We start from the raw sequence: 8,673 nt of genomic DNA, 5'->3' as shown, positions 1-8,673 counted from the left end.
GTACAATACAATCTGCAGTAAATATTACAATACATGTTGAAACCTCAGAAGTATTGCCTTTAATTTCCTTTCTAGTATCACTTCTATCCAAAATTAAATTCTAGTTATTAGAATGGTAAAATTTGGGGGTGCATGGGTGGTTCAGTCAGTAGAGCATGGGACTCTTGATCTCAGTGTTCTGAGTTTAAGCTCCATGTTGGGTGTAGAGATACTTAAAAATAATAAAATATTAAAAATAAAAAAGAATGGTAAAATTGGGAAAAGAAATAAAAGTTATAAAGATTGAATAGGAGGTACAAAAGTTATTATTATTAGCAGATAAAGATTGCCTTTGTGAAAAAATCCACAGGAATGCTGGGACAAAGTGTTAGAAATAAGATCTCATAAAGTTTACTGTAAATGAGGTAGATATTAAAAATTCAGTTGCTTTTGAGCACCTGGAGGGCTTAGTTAAGCATCCAACTCTTTGATTTCAGCTCAGGTCATGATCATGGGGTCTTGAAATCAAGTCTGGTTGGTGGGCTCTGCACTCAGTGGGGAGTCTGCTTGAGATTTTCTCTTTCCGGCTCCCTCTGCACCTCCCCCCTGCACTCATTGTCTCTCAAATAAATTAATAAATAAATAAGAAAAAAAAAACTTGGACCGCATGGGACTCGCTGGACCTTGGCATTTGGGCTGCTGTTGGTTGATTTCTTTCTCCAGGGAGAAAAATGGCATCTGTTGCCGTTGATCCACAGCCGAGTGTGGTGACTCGGGTAGCCCATCTTGGTGAGCTCCACATCCGACCTCGTCTTCTTGGCTTATATCAGTACAAAGGATCAGTACCTGTGCTTGAAGTCTGCATGAGAGATGGCAGAGAAGGGTGTGAAGACCATCATTTCCGTGGCTGTGACGAGTGCTCTGCCCATCATCCCGAAGCTAGAGCTACAAATTGCTGTTGCCAGTACCTCTGCTTGTAAGGGGCTAGATAGGATTGAAGAGAAAATGCCTGTTCTGAATCAGGCAACACATCAGGTTGTTGCCAATGCCAGAGGTGCTATGACCAGGGCAAAAGATGATGTGACAACTACTGTGACCGGGGCCAAGGATTCCATGGCCAGCACCACCACTGGCAGTGTAGAGAAGACCAAGTCTATGGTCAGTGGCAGCATTAACACAGTCTTGGGAAGTGGGATGATGCAGCTGGTGAGCAGCAGAATAGAGCACGTGCTCACCAAATCAGAATTGCTGGTGGACCAGTACCTCCCTCTCACTGAGAAAGAACTAGAAAAAGAAGCAAAAAAAGTTGAAGGGTTTGAGATGGTTCAGAAGCCAAGTTATTACATTAGACTGGGGTCCCTGTCTATCAAGCTCCACTCACGTGCCCACCAGCAGGCTTCCAACAGGATTAAGGAAGCCAAGCAAAAAAGCAAAGAGACCATTTCTCAGCTCCATTCCACTGTTAATCTGATTGAATTTGCCAGGAGGAATGTGCATAGTGCCAACCAGAAAATTCAAGGTGCTCAGGATAAGTTCTCTGTCTCCTGAGTGGAGTGGAAGAGAAGCATTGGCCACGATGATACAGATGAATCCCACTGTGCTGAACACATTGGGTCGCGTCCTCTTGCTATTGCCCACAGCCTGACTCAGCCGCTCCAGACCATGTGCCACACCCTGATGTCCAATATCCAAGGTTACCACAGAACATCCAAGATCAGGCCAGTCACTTGGGGGTGATGGCTGGTTAACATTGACTCACGGTTCTGCAATGCTGCCTCCTTTAAGGAAGTATCTGACGGCCTCCTCATTTCCAGCAAGGGGCAGCTGCAGAACAGGAGGGAGTCTTTAGATGATGTGATGGATTATCTTGTTAACAACATGCCTCTCAACTGGCTGGTAGGTCCCTTTTATCCTCAGCTGGCTGAGTCTCAGCATGCTCAGGACCAAGGTGCACAGAAGGGTGCAAGCAGTCAGGAGATCCAGCAGCCTGAGCACAGAACACATTCAAGCTGTCCTTGTCACCACTCCATGGTGCGGCCAGCCAGAGGAAACTTTCTGTAGTGTTGAAATTAACCTGCTAGACGGTTCTGAATTGGGGAAGCAGCTAGCTAGAGAAAAGGTCCTCAGTTGTAGTCATTTCTAACTGGATTAAGAGCTTTACAATTTTTGGCATTAGCAGATGAGTTCTGTTGTTTCCCTGGTGGTATGAAAAGAATGATAGGTCAGTCAGACTCTAGCCAGGACTCCCAGAAAGTTTCAGTGCATTTACCGTTTTTGCTGTTTGTATTGAATAAGAGCATCTTCATGTGGGTTGTGGTGTCTGCTCCGGTCTGGTCTGAGCCGGCTTCATCTCACTGGTTTGTCTCACAAAGCATGACTGTACAACTTCAGTTTTTAAAAATTTTTCATGAAGGAATGAGCCCTGTAGATACATTTGGGTTTATTGTGTGGCATTATAGCTGTAGTGTTTTAAGTATGATAATAGGTAACATTCTCCGGCTTGTGTGCAGCTGCCTACAATGTGTCAATAATGCTGGGCATAAAGTTCAAAGGGCAGAATGGTGCGGTGTAAGAGTGGAAGGGTGTAGACAAGGGCAAGATATTGTTTTCTTGTATTGCTTTATATGTCTATTCCAATAGTGCTAATTAAGTGCTTCATATAACACTAAAGAATACATGTAACTGGGTGCTGATAAATTCTGGAAGCCATATGTCTGTGGAACACCTGGGTGGCTTCAACTAAGCCTTTTTTTTTTTTTTTCTTAAGACTCTGGTTTTTCCTGATGGAATGACCATGGCCGTTCTATCACAGGCTACTCAGCTCAGTCCCAGTTTCATTAAAATTTGTTTAATTAATATGTTAACAAATAAGTAAACTCATAGATAAGGTGAAGAGCTTAATTTAAAGCCATGCTGTGTTGCAACCTCCAGAATTCACGTCCTGTTAATACATAATGCTATGACGGCGATTATCTCCTAGCTGCACAACGAGATTAACATTTATAAAATGCGTTTTAGAATAAAACCAGAAGATGGCAATAGAGTAACATAAATCTAAACAGCAGAGACCTTTTATGTAGTTCCATGTAGATTTTGTCCTTCAATACGCTTATATCGACTACTTCTCTAAACTTTGTCTCAAAATACCTGCAAATAACTTGTAATGCAAGTAGACTGAAATGTATTCTTTAAAAAAAAGAAAGAAAGAGAAAAGAAAGTCAGTAACAAAACCTTATGGAGTATCAGCATTCTCTTGTTCTGTGCAAAAGAATATCCAGGACCCTTTCTGAGCCAGGCAAGTTTTCATTTCAAAAAGTCTGTAAGAACACAAGAGGGAAGACTCTGGAGAAAGCACACTGGAGAGCAATCAAGAGACTTGCATTAATTGCTTTCACTTTAATTTTTAATCTTTTTTTTAAGGATTTTATTTATTCATTTGAGACACAGAGATAGAGAGAGAGAGCATGGGCAGGGAGAGAGGCAGAGGGAGAAGGAGAAGCAGGCTCCCTGCTGAGCCAGGAGTTCGATGTGGGGCTCGATCCCAGGACCCTGAGATCATGACCTGAGCTGAAGGCAGATGCTTAACCATCTGAGCCACCCAGGCGCCCGCTTTCACTTTAATTTCTGAGGTGTAATATAACATAAACTATATGTACTTGGGCTTGCCAAAAGCTTTGGGTTCCGTCGTGATTTTACCATCTACGGGCTCTGTGATTATGGGCAAGTTTTTCTTTCTGAGACTTAATTTTCTCTTCTGTTAAATAGGAGTAATAGTAGCTGTTATCTTGTGGTGATATTGTAAGGATTAGATGAAATAACATTTAGCTCAGTGTCTGGCATGTGATAGGAAGCTAAAAAATGCTAGCTATTATTCTTCCCACTAAATTTGGGTGGAAGAAACTTGCCTTGTACAGTTGACCTTTGAACAACACAGGTTTGAACCGCACAGGTCAATTTATGTGTGGATTTTTCCCAGTAAATACAGTACAGTACTGTAAGTGTATTTTCCTTATGACTTTCTTTCCTTTCAGAGCTTACTTTATTGTAAAAATACAGTAGATAATACATCTAACATTTAAAATATGTGTTAATCAACTGTTTATGTTAATGGTAAGGCTTCTAGTCAATACGAGCTATTAGGAATTTAGTTTGGGGGGAGTCAAAAGTTATATGCAGATTTTTGACTGCATGGGGTGTCAGTGCCCCTAACCCCCACATTATTCAAGGGTCAGCTGTAGTTTTGAAAAAAATACTAACCATTAAATTATGTCAGACATTTTTGGTTGCTTATTAGTATATAATTAAACAAAATAGAAGAAATAAAAATTTCCAAGAACAGGTTGCATGTTTCTATTTATGGTGGACTTTAACTATTCCCATTATGTCAGACTAGGTAGGATCTGGTGTTTTATTTAGAGTGTTTTCCTTTCTTTGCCAGATGTATTATCCTTAACACAATGCATTCAGTCTCCTCTAATCAGTTTGTCAAGTAAATGCAAGCTCATTTCCACTCATACTCATTGATGATGTGATTATACCTTTATACAGTAGGACTGTGTGAAATGAAGTGATTTTATTTGTGTCAGTGATGGTAGTAAAAATATCAATAAACAGAGATCTTTCCATTGCTGGACCTGAGCTATCTGGTACTCTATAGGAATAGGTTAAGTTTTGCATTTTAATTTGCATAAAATAACAAACCGCTTTCAGATCAGTAAAGGGGCTCCAACCTATAACTTGAAAGAGAGAGACAGAAAGAAAGGCAGAGACAGAGACAAAGACAGAGACGCACAGAGAGAAATACCATTAAGGATGACTTGCCTTCATAGAAGTCTGTGAGACTGTAGAGAGAAATCAGCACCATTACTGATAATTTCTTTCATCACAGTTAAAGTATAGAGTCAATTAACTTTAGTACGTAGAATTATCTCATTCACTGTCTTTATATATGTGACATTACCTGTATCCTGTTGTTTTTTCTTCTCTTTGAAATCCAGACAGACCAATAATTGATGCTAAGTGCTTTCCATTTAAATACCAAAGTTTTTTTTGTAAAGATTTATTTATTTGACAGAGAGAGAGAGAGCCAGAGCAGGAACACAAGCAAGGAGAGCGGGAGAGGGAGAAGCAGGCCTCCGGCTGAGCAGGACTTCTGGGATCGTGACCCTGGGATCATGACTTGAGCCGAAGGCAGGCGCTTAACGACTGAGCCACCGAGGCGCCCCTAAATACCAAAGTTCTACCAAGCCAGGGGTTTTCATCTTTGGCTGCACTTTATCGATACTTGAGGGTTTTAAAAATGCCAGAGTCTTATCCAGATTTCTTAAATTAGAATTTCTGCAGGCAGGAAAATAAATTATCTTTTAAAAAGTGTTTCTAGGGGCGCTTGGGTGGCTCAGTTGGTTAAGCATCTGCCTTTGGCTCAGGTCATGATCCCAGCATCCTGGGACGGAGTCCCGTATCGCATCTCTCCCTGCTTGTGTTCTGCTCTATCTCTCTCTCTGTCAAATAAATAAATAAAATCTTAAAAAAAAAGTGTTTCCAGGTGATTCTAATATGCATTTAGGATTGAGAACGACTAAACTAAGTATTATTAGTGAGTGCGTATTAGTGAGAATAGCAGTTCTAGCTTGGTCCTTTTAATTCTCATCCCATTTTCTCTAGCTTTATTGCAAATGGGCTCCATTCTCCTTACTTTTCCCTCCTGTACCTTTCAGCAGACCAATTCTATTTAACCAGGTCTTGTTCATCTGATGGGATTTCCTCAGTTCCCCTCCTCTCTATTCTCCACCTTGCCTCTACTTCTCAGATCTGGTTCTCTCCCCTTGTCTCAAAGGCAGATGTGTCCTTTTTTCCTCCCCCAAGGCTTTCTCCTCCACTTAAACTCTCCTGCTTCCTTTAGGACCATGCTCCTTCAATTGATCCTCTTGTGTCTTGAATTTGCAGTTCAAGCTCTACAAGATTTTGAGTGTCCCTGATGTGCCAGGAGCTAGGGACACAAAAGAGAATGAGGTAGTCAAGGGGTGCCGTCAAGAAGGCGAGACAAAAATACAGACCGAATTATACTGTGGTGTGATTTGGACAACACGGGAAATATGCAAAGAGCACAAGTAGCAAAAAGGAAGGTGATTGCCAATTTTTCTGTACTTAATCCCTTCTATGCTGGAAAAAAGTCAGTTTTGCATGATTCTAAATGGCAGTTACTTTCCCTTGATTTTTAAATTAATTGTCCTTTTCTTCCGGGTCTTTTCTTTCATTGCCAAGTATCTTAAAAGGGTAACTTACATTTTATGTCTTTAGTTTCTTGACCTTCTTCTAGCATCCATTTTTACTGCTAACATTTTCTGGCTCACCAGTAGCCTTCTTTTCAATAAGCTGCCTTCTCAATAGTATACACACTGAAACTTTCACTTTTGCTGGCTTCTGTGACATTCTATTCCCTTCATTCTCCTGACCTCTCTGAAAAGCTTTGTCTGTTTCTTATTTAGCTTCTTCTTCCTTTCACCCATTAAATAGGTGCTCTCAGATCTGATCTAAAACTTCTGTCTTGGGTGCCTGGGTGGCTCAGTTGGTAGAGCAAGTGACTCTTGATCTTGGAGTTGTGACTTTGAACCCCATGTTGGGGTAGAGCTTAAAAATGAAAATCTTAAAAAAAAACCAACTTTTTTTTGTGCATTCCTTTCCTTGAAGATCTGATCAAATGATTATTCCTATCTAGGAAAACAATCTAAAATTTGGATTTCTAATCTATTAAACATTAACACATCAAAGGTGGGAAACAGTATCTTATTATTATTTTTAATCCCTAGAGCTAAGCATATTTGAAAACATCCAATAAGCTTTAGATCAATTCAGTTTGACAAACTCGCAAGATTCAGTTCTTTATTTCTAATTGTCTGGTGGTTATTTCTACATGCTCTCAAAAATTTATTTTGTCCTGAGGTGATCTTTTAATTATTCTCCTAAATTAACCTATTCACCTTTTGAACACATATGGACTGAATGATCACCAGGTACCATGTATACTAGCCACAAGGGATACATACATGGTTGAACAAAGATGATGTGCTCTCCTTTCTCATAAAGATTATCCTCTAAGGAGGTTCCTGATTTATTATAATACTGTTAACCCTTTTTATGATATCTAGAACTAAGAGGTTAAAATAATAGCTGATTTCTTCTCATTCGTTTGACCAAGTCTCTAATACTTTGCCTTCCCAATGGCTCTAGTATATAGCTGGATCATTGTGGTACGCTCCAAATTGCTTTTCAGTGTCTTCTTGTTCTAAAAATATTCCTAGAGCCCCCCTTTGAGCATTTTATGTTTCTGTTTGAATACCTTCAGTGGTTTTCTTTTCACTAATACTTTCAGTGGGTTCAGAACCCATAAGCCAATATGTGGGGTCTTCAGTTAAGGCCCCACCTCCCTTATCCTCATTTTCTTGTGCTGCTCTTTTTCAGTACACACCTGTTCCAGTCAGACTGGTCTCTTTGCTGCTCCCTGGGTACACATTTCACCTTTTTTTTTTTTAACCTCTTGGCCCTTGTTCTTTTTTTGTTTTCTTTTCTCTTGGGCAGTTTATTCTTTTGATTTGATTTGATTTTTTAATTTAAATTCAATTAATTAACATATAGCATATTATTAGTTTCAGAGGTAGAAGTCAGTGATTCATCAGTTGTATATAACACCCAGTTCTCATTATTTCATGTGCCCTCCTTAATGTCCATCACCCAGTTACCCCATCCCCCCACCCCCCTCCCCTCTAGCATCCCTCAGTCTGTTTCCTGAGATTAAGAGTCTCTTATAATTTGTCTCCCTCTCTGACTTCATCTTGTTTTATTTTTTCGTCTTTTCCCTATGATCCTCTGTTGTTTTTTTTTTTTAAAGATTTTATTTATTTATTTGACAGAGAGAGACAGCGAGAGAGGGAACACAAGCAGAGTGGAGTGGGAGAGGGAGAAGCAGGCTTCCTGTGGAGAAGGGAGCCTGATGCGGGGCTCTATCCCAGGACCCCAGGATCATGACCTGAGCCGAAGGCAGTCGCTTAACGACTGAGCCACCCAGGCGCCCCCTCTGTTTTGTTTCTTAAATTCCACATATGAGTGAGATCGTATGATAATTGTCTTTCTCTGATTAACTTATTTCACTTAGCAGAATACCCTCTAGTTCCATCCACATCATTGCAAATGGCAAGATTTCATTTTTTGATGGCTGAGTAGTATTCCACTGTATATATTTACCACATCTTCTTTATCCATTCATCTGTCGATGGACACCTGGGCTCTTTCCATAGTTTGGCTATTGTGGACATTGCTGCTATAAACATTGGGGTGCAGGTGTCTGGGCCCTTGTTCTTGCTATGTGTTCTGTGAGATGTGGCCTCCTGTGGCCTCCTCTCCTTCTCTTATTTAAACCCAAGCCACTCAGTTCAGCTCAAATGCTTCCTTCTTTCTGATCCCCTTTGCCTCTGCACAACATAATTTCCTCTACTTGGAAATTCCTATAAGGATTGCTGTTATTGTTTTTTTTCCCCCTAGAACTTTGTGGTTGCCCCCTACTGCTTCCAAAATATGCTATCTGTACTTATTTTTCTGGTAGCAATATGAATATATAAGACTAACAGCTCCAATTCAAATATTTTCTACAGGACATGTCCTTTTATTGCTCAAGCTCATTAAGTTAGTTCATATTAT

General features: G+C 40.2%; 1 pseudogene; it reads left to right on the top strand.

Moving 5' to 3' along the window:
- Window positions 1-695: 695 nt before the first annotated feature.
- Window positions 696-2,122, top strand: LOC114215945 (perilipin-2 pseudogene; annotated as a pseudogene).
- Window positions 2,123-8,673: the final 6,551 nt, after the last annotated feature.

This window comes from Eumetopias jubatus, unplaced genomic scaffold, assembly GCF_037043125.1.
Source record: "Eumetopias jubatus isolate StellerSeaLion01/CBP00866 unplaced genomic scaffold, mEumJub1_p1.0 scaffold_3, whole genome shotgun sequence".
NCBI lineage: Eukaryota > Metazoa > Chordata > Mammalia > Carnivora > Otariidae > Eumetopias > Eumetopias jubatus.
The sequence above is the reverse complement of the archived record's forward strand: the minus strand, read 5'-3'. Positions and strand labels throughout refer to the sequence as shown.